At 46.8% G+C, this 12,730-nt stretch overlaps 1 protein-coding gene across 1 annotated transcript in view; it reads left to right on the forward strand.

Annotated features, from left to right (window-relative positions):
- The window catches only part of RLF (RLF zinc finger), a 64,778-nt gene that overhangs the window by 16,446 nt on the left and 35,602 nt on the right, over positions 1-12,730 (forward strand). The gene's annotated exons all lie outside the window — the stretch shown is intronic.

Here is a 12,730-nt window from a genome sequence, read left to right on the forward strand (position 1 = left end):
GGTGGTGCTGAAACGAGCTCATAATACTACTATTCCTATACTGAAATAAAGGTGGCTAATGTAGACTGTGTAGGAGGAAGAGATGTTTTCCAGGCTTTAGTCTGAAGGTAGCTCCTAGCTGTCTGCAAGGACTTGTGTTCCTCATGAAGCTGAAAGACAGGAGTGATAGTCTTGCTGTGTTCATGCTAATAGACCTTTCCAGGACCAGGGGCTGATCTGTTGCTGCTATTGCCTGTTCTGACTTTGACTGACTGATGAAGTTGGAAGCTCATATCACTTATAAGTTACTGAAGACTTTGTCAGGAAGTAGTTGGAAGGAAATGAGCTCAGACCTTGCAACTGTCCTTGTGCAGACCTTATCGCGAGACCTTATACTGGGGATTGCTCAGTGCCTGAGGCATGGTGACTGCTGCTGCATTAGCTCTGAAGGTGCAGCAGTAGAGGTTCTAAAGGAGCTTCTGCTTTTGTTTCACCTGCAGTCAGGGAAATTGCAGATGTGGAGGCTCTTCAGTAGACTGAAGATGAATAAACCTGGCACCTTAAACAGAGAAACAGGCTATTAGATCTTTGTAGTCTCACAGGTAGTGGAAAGGGCCAAGGTTGTCTGTGACTGGTGACTTCAGGTGTGGACAGACCTCCTTTTCCTGAAATACCATGGAATACTTACTATCATGGCAACCCTAAAAACACTTGGCTGTGGCATGTGCTTGGTAGTAGAAAGAAGTGCAGTAGGTACAGTTTAAATCCTATGGTTTTAGTGGTGTCGAAGATTTTGCCTTTATTTTGAGTGCTGGTGTGTAGGTCCTGTGACTCCCTTGGTGACTGTGGCAGATCGTAGTGAACATTGCAGCACTCCAGAGCCAAGTCTGAAGGTGTATCTGTTTATTTTGACAATACCCAGCTATGCCATCATTACGCATAGTCTGTAGCTATTAGCCATGGTGTTGCAGAGGCTAGATCTTTGCTCTCAACCCATTCATTTGTGGGGATGCCATAAATAAGCTTGGTCAGCCACAGGTTCATTTTTTGTGGAAGAAGTTGAAATTCACTGTTCCCAAGGTAGCTCTTAAATTCACTAATCCAGTCCTCATTGGATAAAGAGGGGTGAATCATAGAACACCAGGTCAGAAGGGACCTCAAAGATCGTCTGGTCCAACCTTTTTGGGCAAAAGCACGGTCTAGACAGGATGGCCCAGCATGCCGTCCAGCTGAATCTTAAAAGTGTCCAATGTTGGGGAATCCACCACTTCCCTGAGGGATTATTCCAATGACTGATTTTCCTCATTGTGAAGAATTTTCTTGTGTCCAACCAGAATCTCACCAGGAGAAACTTGTGCCCATTACCTCTTGTCTTTTCCATGTGACTCCTCGTAAAAAGGGAGTCTTCATCTTCTTTGTAGCCACCCTTTAAATATTGAAACATGGTGATTTGAACATGGCAACTCCCTTTTGAGGAGTGTGGAGGGCCAGATCTGTAGACCTGACCCTTTACATAGGGAGGTCTGCTCCCTTTCTGGGGCAACAATTAGGGATGTGATAAAAAAACTCCCACCTATAGTCAGGCCCACGGATTACTATCCTCTTCTTATTTTCCAAGTTGGTAATGATGACCTTAGGAAAGGAAACATCCGGACAATTAAGAGGGATCTCAGGGTTTTAGGAAGAATGGTGAAGGGATTGGGGGCCCAAGTGATATTCTCTTCTATCATACCAACTTCGGGAGATGACAAGGGATGGAAAACAAAGATCGAGGATTTAAATAATTGGCTACATAAGTGGTGTGAGGAACACAACCTAGGGTTCTTTAACCACGGGCTGACCTTCTCAAGGCCAGACATTCTGTCCAGGGATGGGGTGGGTTTGTCTCCATGGGGGAAAAGACTTCTTGCTACAGAACTAGCTGGGATTGTCAATAGGGCTTTAAACTAGATGTGAAGGGGGTGGGGGGCATTGCCAGACTTGGAGGAATAACAGCCGAGGACGGCCCTCCAGTGTCTGATGAGAGGAGTGTAGGCAGGTACCTTTGGCCTGCCACCTCAGTGAAAGTAGGGGGTGATATGTGTAGTAAGGGGCAACACACAAGTTGCCTAGAGGTAAAAGAAAATCCCAAAAATAATGGCTCAGGAAATAAAGCTTCCCCCCCTAGGGGTGCAGTGGGGTTGAAAGCCCAACTTACGTGCTTCTATACGAACGCACGCAGTATGGGCAATAAACAAGAGGAACTGGAAGCTCTTGTTAACCGGGGAAACTATGACATAGCTGCCATCACTGAAACATGGTGGGATGACTCGTATAATTGGAGCGCTACCATGGATGGCTACAAGCTCTTCAGGAGGGATAGGAGAGGTAGAAGGGGTGGTGGGGTTGCCCTTTATGTAAGGGAAGGTCTAAACTGCTTAGAGATAAATGTTGGGGATGACTTGGTGGAGTGTCTGTGGGTGAAAATCAAAGGGGAGCCTATGAAGGCAGATATTGTAGTGGGAATCTGCTACAGGCCACCCAATCAGGACAGTGAGACTGATGAGCTATTCTTTAAACAACTGGGGGAAGTCTCGCGCTCACTAGCCCTTGTCCTTGTGGGTGACTTTAACCTACCTGATGTCTGTTGGAAGTATAACACGGCAGTCAGGAAACAGTCTAGGTGATTCCTGCAGTGTGTGGAGGACAACTTCCTATCGCAATTGGTCAGGGAACCGACTAGAGAAGGAGCTCCCCTAGACCTGCTGTTCGTAAACAGAGAAGGTCTTGTGGGAGATGTGAAGGTTGGAGGATGCCTGGGGCTTAGTGACCACGAGATAATAGAATTCTCAATTCTAGGGGAAGTTAGAAGGGGGAACACTAAAACGGCCAAGCTGGACTTTGGGAGAGCTGACTTTGGGCTGTTTAGAAGTCTGGTTAACAAAGTCCAATGGGAGACAGCTCTCAAGGGTAAGGGGGTGCAGGAGGGATGGTTACTTTACTATTCAAAAAGGAAATTCTGGAGGCACAGGAGCGAGCTGTCCCTGGGTGCCGGAAATTGAGCCACCGGGGTAGAAAACCAGCTTGGATGACCAAGGAGATTTGGGAACATCTCAAAAGAAAAAGGGATGTCTACAAGTCTTGGAAGAATGGGCAGGCATCCAGGGAGGAATACAGGGAGAAAGTTAGGGCATGTAGGGAGATAATCAGGGGGGCAAAAGCCCAACTGGAACTTAGACTAGCCTGCTCCGTAGAGGACAACAAAAAGCCCTTCTATAAATACATTAATAACAAAAGGAGGGCTAAAGATCACCTCCAGCCCCTAGTGGACACAGGGGGTACGTTAGTCACTAGGGATGAGGACAAGGCTGAGGTCCTTAATGCCTTCTTTGCCTCAGTCTTTAATAATAAGGTCAGTAGTTCCCAGGTGAGCTGGCCTTTGGTGTCTGAGAGCAGGGAGGGAGAGCAGATTGAAGCTCCTGTGATCCAAGAGGAACGGGTCAAGGATCTGCTCCTTCGGCTGGATGCCCACAAGTCTATGGGGCCTGATGGTATCCACCCGAGAGTCCTGAGAGAGCTGGCGGATGTCATTGCCAAACCCCTGTCCATTATCTTTGGGCAGTCTTGGCTCACTGGGGAAGTTCCGCTGGACTGGAGGCTGGCGGATGTTACCCCCATTTACAAAAAAAGGCGGAAGGAGAATCCAGGGAACTACAGGCCTGTCAGTCTGACCTCGGTGACGGGCAAAGTCATGGAACAGGTTATCTTGAGTGCTATTAATGAGCACATACAGGTTAACCAGGTGATCAGGCCCAGTCAACATGGGTTTATGAAAGGCAGGTCTTGCCAATCAAACCTGATCACCTTCTATGATGGGGTCACCCGCCTGGTTGATGAGGGAAGGGCTGTGGATGTAGTTTTCCTTGACCTCAGCAAAGCCTTTGATACAGTCTCTCATAATGTTCTGGTTGCGAAACTGGTAACTGCTGGCCTGGATAGGCACACCCTCCTTTGGGTTAAAAACTGGCTGGACGGCCGGGCCCAAAGAGTGGTGGTAAATAGAGCTAAATCCGGCTGGAGGCCGGTCACCAGTGGGGTTCCCCAGGGCTCAGTGCTGGGTCTGGTTCTGTTTAACATCTTTATCAATGACCTGGATGAGGGGATTGAATGTACTCTCAGTAAGTTTGCGGACGGCACCAAGCTGGGAGGCTGTGTCGATCTGCTCGAGGGTAGGGAGGCCCTTCAGAGGGATTGGAACAGACTGGATCGTTGGGCTGAGGCCAATGGCATGAGCTTTAATAAGGCCAAGTGCAGAGTCCTTCACTTGGGGTATAAAAACCCCAAGCATCGCTATAGGCTCGGGGAGGAGTGGCTGGAGAGCTGCCTGGCGGAGAAGGACCTGGGGGTGTTGGTTGACTACCGGCTTGATATGAGCCAGCAGTGTGCCCAGGTGGCCAAAAAGGCCAATGGGATACTGGCGTGTATCAAGAATAGTGTGACCAGCAGGAGCAGGGAAGTGATCCTGCCCCTGTACTCGGCACTGGTGAGGCCGCACCTGGAACATTGTGCCCAGTTTTGGGCCCCTCGCTTTAAGAGAGATATTGAGCTCTTGGAGCGAGTCCAGAGAAGGGCGACTAAACTGGTCAAGGGACTGGAAAATAAAACTTATGGGGAGCGGCTGAGGGAGTTGGGGCTGTTTAGCCTGGAGAAGAGGAGGCTGAGGGGAGACCTGATTACGGCCTACAAGTACTTGAGAAGGGATGGTGGGGAGGTGGGGGAAGGGCTCTTTACATCAGTGACGGGTGATAGAACAAGAGGAAATGGGCATAAGCTTAGTCAGGGGAGGTTCAGGTTGGATGTTCGGAAGTATTTCTTCTCTGAAAGGGTTGTCAGCCACTGGAATAGGCTGCCCAGGGCAGTGGTTGAGTCCCCATCCCTGAATATGTTTAAGAATAGGGTGGATGAACTACTTAGGGATATGGTTTAATGGGAGATTAGGGACAGTTGGACTCGATGATCTCGAAGGTCTTTTCCAACTTAGAAATCTATGAAATCTGTTATAGGGTCTCCCCTAAGCCTTACAAGCTTATCGTACACTAAAGGCATATAATGAGTTTGTAACTGGCATGGTCTAGACCTGAAATAAGGTGTTATCTCATATTCAGAGCATGGGAGGCTTTTTCCCATTATAGCAGAGGTATAAAGCACCTCTAAGAATTACTTGCTTTTAACTGGAGGGATCTGCAAAGGGAATTTTTGTTACCAAGGAGAATAATTTCTGTGATGCAACAAGCATGTGCATTTCTAGATTTCTGAAGCATTGAGCTTTGATACTTCTGTCAATAGAGAGCAAGTTTTTAGTCAAATGAGATTACTGTCTTCAGGCTGAATATTTTGGAAAGAAACTATTGAATTCCTGGACTAGAAGAATGACACAAGCCCAGGTCTTTCAAGTCAACTTTTAGAACTAAGGAGAAATTCAAGCTGTGGTGCTGCCAGGTGTAGTAATATACTTGGCTTTTGTACTGACTTTTTGAAACTTTGCCTCCCGAGTCTAGCACTCATCTAATGCTCCACATCATTCAGATAGTCAAAGATTTGAGCAAGGCTTATTAAACACGGTAGTGCTCTGAAACCTTGCTGAAGATGTTTGTGGACTTCTACAAACAGGTTCTTCTAGTGAGACTTTGAAGTAGTATTCCTGCAGAAATATGAGAATGAGAGCATTTGCACCCTGTCCTGGAATACAGCAGGAACCCACTTATCAGAGAAGAAGAGAGTGAAAGAGGAGTGTGCAGTCATAAAGAGGGCAGGGTAGACGTTTAGGCAGGAATCACTTGTAGGCTCTCATGTGAGGACTTGGAGGTTTAAAGCCTGTGACCACATTAACATCCCATCTCCAGGCAAATCCAGGAGCGAAGCGCTGCAAAATAGATAGTAGCACATGCCCCAGATTAGCAGATGCAAATGTGCTTATTCCTTTCGTAACAAAAGGGTGAGTGTGGCTGAGGGGGAATAGAACTCTAAATGTGACTGATGGTTGCAGCAAACGTGAGACAGAGATGTTTCTTTTGGATCTGCCTGTGGTAATTCTTGCTCTGTAACGATCTGCACAGCTAGTGAGAGCCAGTGAAGCTTCAAATACATTTTCGCCCCAGGAGTGAAAAAGGTAAAGGCTTGCATTTCAAAGCAGCAAGGTGTAGGGACTGTTCTAGAGGTGAAAATGGAGTGTCACTGAGGTACAGCTTAGGTACAAAATGCTATCAAAAGCTTGATTTTGTGTCTGAAACTGTTTGGTTTTTCATCCTAAATAACAGTAGTTATGCCCTGCAGTTCCCTGTGCATCCAGGTTTTCCTTATCTCTGAGCAAGACCGGAGGCAGCCTGTGCAAAATGAAAACATGAGATTGTACGGTAGGAGTCTCAGCACGGATTTTACACAGTGGCAGCAGGCAAAAGGATGCAGACATGAGTGGGGAAATGCTGTAAAATAGGAGTGAAAGAGTTGGGATGGAATTAGAACAGGGCCCTTGATGCAGATAAACTCAGTTAATGTGGGAGAGGAACTCAGTGGAGAGGTTCTGTGGCGATGGATGTAATCTGACCAGTTGAGGAAGATAAAACAGTGTGTTCAAAGATGGCTTTAGTGGGAGTAGAGGTGTATTGTCGTGAAAATCGAATATGGATTGCAGAACAGGGTTCCCTTCAAGCTTTACAAAGAGCATGAGTGCTTTCTTTAGAGAAATTGTGTGTTGAGGGTGAGCATAAAACAAAAACTTTTGTGACACTGTAGTAGTTGTGATAGCTTTAAATTGCCTGGGCTGAAAAATCCTGGTATCTTCCGTAAGCTGTTCCAGGGATTATGTTTTCTCTTTAACTTTGTCTGTAGGCTCTTACTATGCTATCTTTTCCTGACTTCATCTAGAATGAAGTGCTTCGTGTCCCTCTCTTCAGGACCTGTTTATGATGCTGTCCTAACTTGAGATCTGTATACTTAAATTTTGCATTAGGTTTCTTCAAAGACTTTTGACGTATTCGTAGTAGTTTTTTGTTAATATTTCCATTAATATTAGCCTTATATTCTTCAGTAGGCCCAGCAATGAAAGGTTCAGCTAAGCATCTAGGATAGAAATGGAGTGTGTTGTCAGTAGTCTCAGTATTGAAACCCTGAATCTCAGATGATGTAGTGCTGACTCAGCAAATCAGTTGACTTGCATAATAGGTTCCTTCTTTGTCACCTTCTAAAATTCTTCTTTCAGCTCTTAATGCAAAGGTGCTGAACGTGAGTGATCCTTGTAACTGAGCAGGGCTCTGCCAGCTCTGCACTGGGTCCTGGAGCCCTCAGATTAGGAAAGAGCTGCTGTTGGGAAAACATTGTTTGCTTTGGGTGTCTAGATAGCAGAATGTCATACTGAGGGACAGCAGTAGAACCTGACCCTTGTCCCAGTTGTATGATAATTACTTTTGTTGTCAGCTAAGTGTTGTTCCAGCAATGGCAGCAGATCAGTGGTCTGTTCTGTCTGTCTCTGAGCCAGTGACTTCTGGCTCCTCAGAACATGCAGCTCGGTAGCAGAGGGACTCGGGATAAGGATCACTAAGAGGCAGTGAATCTCAGCTAATGCAATGTGCCATTATGAAACTTGCTTGCGTGGTCTTTGGCGCTTGTTGGTTGGCGAGGGCTTGCTGGGGCCAGGACGGCTATAACCGTGTTCTGTCAGTAGAGCGGGTGAGTTCATACAGCCAGGAGTTGGTGTTTCCCTGCTTCGCCTTTCAGAACTGCGTGGAGCTGAAAATTCTGTTTGTAGTTCAGTCTTCACTGATAAATACCTTGGAATTGCTGGAACAGATATTTAGGTGTCGGCTTTATGCAATATGTGCTGAGAGCTCTCCATGACCTCCTAAAAGTTCGTCTCTTGCAGTACATTTGAGTACATTAAAGCACTGGTAATTTAGGGGTGATTCTTTGTCTCATGTTTGTTAAACTATTTCGCAACAGTAAGAGCTGAGAATGTTTGAGATATATGCTTTTATTCAAATGATGCCAGGAAATTAAATAAATTCTCAAGACTTGCCGTCAAATTGTTACATTTTTATTGATTAGTAATGCTTTGTTGAAGCTCTTTGTGAAGAATCAGAACATACAAATGATACCTTCAGAGGAAGTGTAGACTAATTACCAAAGGTCTTACGATAATGAGAGCTGTCTGATTCAGCTGTTATTTTTCTTCAAGAAAACATGCTGTTTAAGAGATGTGGTGTCTTTTCTCCTCTTACAAGTCATAGCTGTGAGAAACCTGGCACTTGTTGCCTTTACTTGATACAGACTGGTTGGAAGGGCTTCGCTGGTCAGTTCTACGTCTTTCCAAGGTGTAACACGTGCTGAATGCCTTTGCAGAGTGCTGTAGCTCAGTAAAGTCCATCGAGGTCAGTGTTCCAGATGAAATTTGAAGTCACAGGCTGTGAAATGCTGATGGTTATTTGGACGTAGTCTTTGACCTGATCTCTGACCTTATCTGCACTTGAGACCGATGCAGGTTAAAGCTGTGATGTTAGTACATGGGACAGGAAGGTACAGCAGGTGCTCTGGCAGCCTCTGGTGTTGAAAAGACTTAACACGTGGTGAGAGGTCAAAAGTAGAGGTTGTCAAAATGGGCTTGTGTTTACTTTGTGGGTAAGAGACAGTATCCCTTCTACCTGCACACGTGTAACTGTTTCCTTAATCACCTAAGTCTGGGATAAAATTGTATACATACACTTCCTATATGATCATAACTGCCACTTATGGAAAATCTGGACTGTGGCTGCATACTTCATGGATATAAGTTTAAATCAGTTTGTTGTTATCCACTGACATTTTTGAAAGCTGTCCTGAGACTATAACTTGAGCATCTTTTGGCAGATCATTGGCTTGAGCATTAAGTCTGTCGTTCATCTGCCTGATTCTGCTGGTGTGTTAGCTGTGTGTAAAGCAGGGAATTGTTCATGCTTTATTTTTAAAAAATAAACTAAAAAAAAGCCCCACTCTTTCCCTGAGGCTCCTTCTGCTGAATTTGTTTCCTCACCCAGCTTGCACAGGAAGGAAGGGCTTGAGAGGAGGAACAGCTATGTGAGGGTTGGGTTTGCTTGAGTGGTGTTTTCAGATGCTTAAATGCAGCCCGAAACCTTTGTGTTACGGCTTCTGTGTCAGTCTCTCAGTGATGTCGGTTAAGAGCAGTTTGAACTCTGGTTAATAACATATAAAGTCACTTGCATCTTCGGGGTGCAGATGTGAGACTCCAAAATACTATTTTTTTCTTTGACCTTGTGAGTAACATTTCAGGCTCAAGGCCAGAAATCACTCACTGTAAACATCATACTTGGCTCTCTGCGTCTGCAAATTAGCACCAACTCTTCTACTGATATCAACTGATTTTTGAGGTGGTCTCACTGATAGCTCACTTTGTAGTTTTATTTTCTTTATAATTAATTTTATAAGTAGCTTAGTCTTTAATACTTGATTTTTAGTTAGCAAGTATGTTAGGAGCTAAGAGTTGGAACACAGTTACAACAGTTACCTAAAATAAAATCACTATTGGTGCAATATTTACAGAAAATCTTGGGTACTGCTAAGGAAGATGAGATGGTTAGAGTTATCAAAACTGCTTGATTGTTGTATTCAGCTATGAGGCTTTTAACTTTGGTGCTCTTTAGAAGGTAGAAGCCTGCACTATAGTTCTGCATTTGGAAAGAGCTCCTAATGCGTGCATTTTCACTCACTTCTAACATCAGTTTGGTTTGGTTCTTGCAGTCAGAGAAGAAGTAGTGTAGGGCAGAAGCACTGACTCCTGCTGAGTGTGCTTTCAGTATGTCTAGTAAATGTGTTGAGTGTGCAGCCCTCTGAAGGTGTGTCTGTTGTGAAAGTGTCATGAGGTACCTGACGCTTGGAGGTACCTCCAGGTATCTGATCCATCTCTTCACTCAGAGAAGATAAAGACAGCTCTTCGCCCTCTCTTCTTAGGATTGTATGGGTCCTATGGTGGCCTTTGCTGGACTTACTCCACTATGGCAAATGAGTTGTACAGGACAGCCACAAACTGAGTGTTGTACTCTAGTGGTGTCTCAAAAGTGCCCCCCAAACAGGGAATAAACACTCACCAACCCCCTGGTAATGCTTTGTTTGAAACAGTTTAGCACAGTTTGCCTTGTTTGCAGCAAGGACTCACTTCTCACGCTTAAATTACAAACACTGTAGGCCTGTTGTGCCAAACTGGAACCTAGCCAGCTGGTCACCAGCCTCTAGTGATACTTAGGGTCATGGCACTTTGCATTTGTGTGTGGTGAACTTCAGTGAGTCCCTGTCAGCGATATTCTGCAGCTTGTTGAATGTCTTCCTGAGTGGCAGCCCTGCCCTTGGGTGTCAGCTGCTCTCCAAGTTCTGTGTGAGCTGTGGACTGGCACAGAACGGGCTTTGTCCCATTATTCAGACAATAAACACAGATGTCGTGGTTTTTTTTGGACTGAGGGTCGAGACAAGAACCAAGAGGGAGCACCCACCAACCATGGTCCCGGGCAAAACATGACTCAGGCTTTCTTCTTAAAACAAAATAATTTATTAACAGTTACTTAACAGGAGACATAAGGGAACGAAACCGGTTACTTGAGAGGAGAAAGAGAAAACAAGGCCAGATCTTAAAACAACACCTCCTCACCCCCTATTTCCTTTCGTTCCTGGCTCTACCTCCCCCCGGCGGCGCAGGGGGACAGGGAATGGGGGGTGCAGGTCAGTTCATCCATGTTGTTACTGCCGCTCCTTTCTTAAAGGAGGAGGAGTCTTTACACCACTTTTCCCTTGATTCAGTGGATCCCCTACTCACGAGGAAAAGATCCCCAAACTTTCCCAGCGTAAGCCCTGCCCGCAGGATTGCCATCCTTCCCCATGGATCGCACCAGTTCGGGCTTTACCAGTCTCGGCCCCTCAGGGAGCTGCTGCCACTCGCGTCGGCGTGGGGCGTCCCACGGACTCCAGATGCCTCCACGACCCCGCCGTGCATCCCCTGCCCATTATTAACAGTACCTGGTCGCGCATCCCCTGCTCCACGGCCTCTCCTGGGCTCAGGCATCCCTTCCCCAACGTGGGTTTCTCCACGGGCCGCGAGTGGGTCTCTGCCCCGCCGAGCGCACCCTGGCTGCAGGGGGCCGCCCGCCATCTTCACACCGATTGCAAGGGAAACCTCAGCCCCAGCACAGCTCCTCCTGCTCCATCCTGACTGACCGGGTCGCTGTGGTTGTTTTCCCTCAGCTCTTAACCCTCTCTGGGGGAGCTCGGCCCGGCGGCACCCCGGGAGCGGGGTGCTTCCCGAGCCCCCCACACGGCTCCCCTGGTGCCATCCTGAGCACATGGCGTCAGCCGGGAGCGAGGGCAGCGCCCTCCTGCTCTCTCCTTGCTCATGAGCCAAAGCCCTTTCCCGCCCCTTTGTCCCAACTTAAATAGGGCCATTCGCAGAAGCGCAGATTTGGCGCAACCCCCCCCGCGGGGGATGGGACTCAGATCTGGTGGCACAGGGAGCAAATCCCCTCCCCTGCCGCCAGAACACCCCCCCCCCCCCATCAAACTGTCACATTACAGATGTTAAAAATCATAGAATCATAGAATGGCACAGGCTGGAAGGGACTTCAGAGATCATCTAATCCACCCTCCCTGCCATGGGCAGGGACGCCTCTCAACTAGACCAGGCTACTCAAGGCTCCGTCCAACCTGGCCTTGAACACCTCCAGGGAGGGGGCATCCACAACCTCTCTGGGCAAGTTATTCCAAAGTCTTAACACCCTTGTACTGAAGAATTTCTTGCTAAAATCTAATCTAAATATGTTCTCCTTCAACTTAAACCCATTTCCCCTTGTCCTGTCAGTGGACATTCTTGTAAAAAGTCCCTCCCCAGCCTTCCTGTAAGTTCCCTTCAGGTATTGGAAGGCAGCTCTTAGGTCCCCCCGAAGTCTTCTCTTTTCAAGGCTGAACAATCCCAGCTCCCGCAACCTGTCCTCGTAGCAGAGGTGCTCCAGCCCCTGGATCATCTTTGTGGCCCTCCTCTGAACACGCTCCATAGATCTATGTCTCTTTTATGGTGGGGACACCAGAACTGGACACAGTATTCGAGATGTGGTCTCACAAGAGCAGAGTAGAGGGGGAGAATCACCTCTCTTGACCTGCTGACCACGCTTCTCTTGATACATCCCAGGATGCGGTTGGCCTTCTGAGCCGCATGAGCACACTGCCAGCTCATGTTGAGCTTCTCATCTATAAACACCCCCAAATCCTTCTCTTCAGGGCTACTCTCAACCCACTCTGTGCCCAGTTTGTATTTGTGCCTAGGATTGGCCCGACCCAGGTGAAGGACCTTGCATTGTGACTTGTTGAAGCTCATGCAGTTTACACTGGCCCAATTCTCAAGCCTATCAAGGTCAAAATATCAGCTCAGAGTTGACCCCGAGAAAGGCTACTAGGAGAAAGCTGCCAGTTGTTTTTTGTACAATTGGTCATAAACCTTCAGAGCCTGACAGTTGAGCAGATTTTTCCACCTGCAGTATTATCCACTTTTTCCATATTTTAACAATTTGATTTTAAAGATACTATGGGAGATTGTCAGAAACCTTGCTGAGTTTGACTACTCTATTGTCATCTGTAGCCTGTTATCACAGAAGGTAGTCAGGTTGATAAAATGTCACTTGTACTTGGCAAGTCCTGACTATTCCCAGTCACACTTTTGTTCTTCAGGTGCCTGATGTGGTTTCCAGGA

Source organism: Tauraco erythrolophus, chromosome 24 (assembly GCF_009769465.1).
Source record: "Tauraco erythrolophus isolate bTauEry1 chromosome 24, bTauEry1.pri, whole genome shotgun sequence".
NCBI lineage: Eukaryota > Metazoa > Chordata > Aves > Musophagiformes > Musophagidae > Tauraco > Tauraco erythrolophus.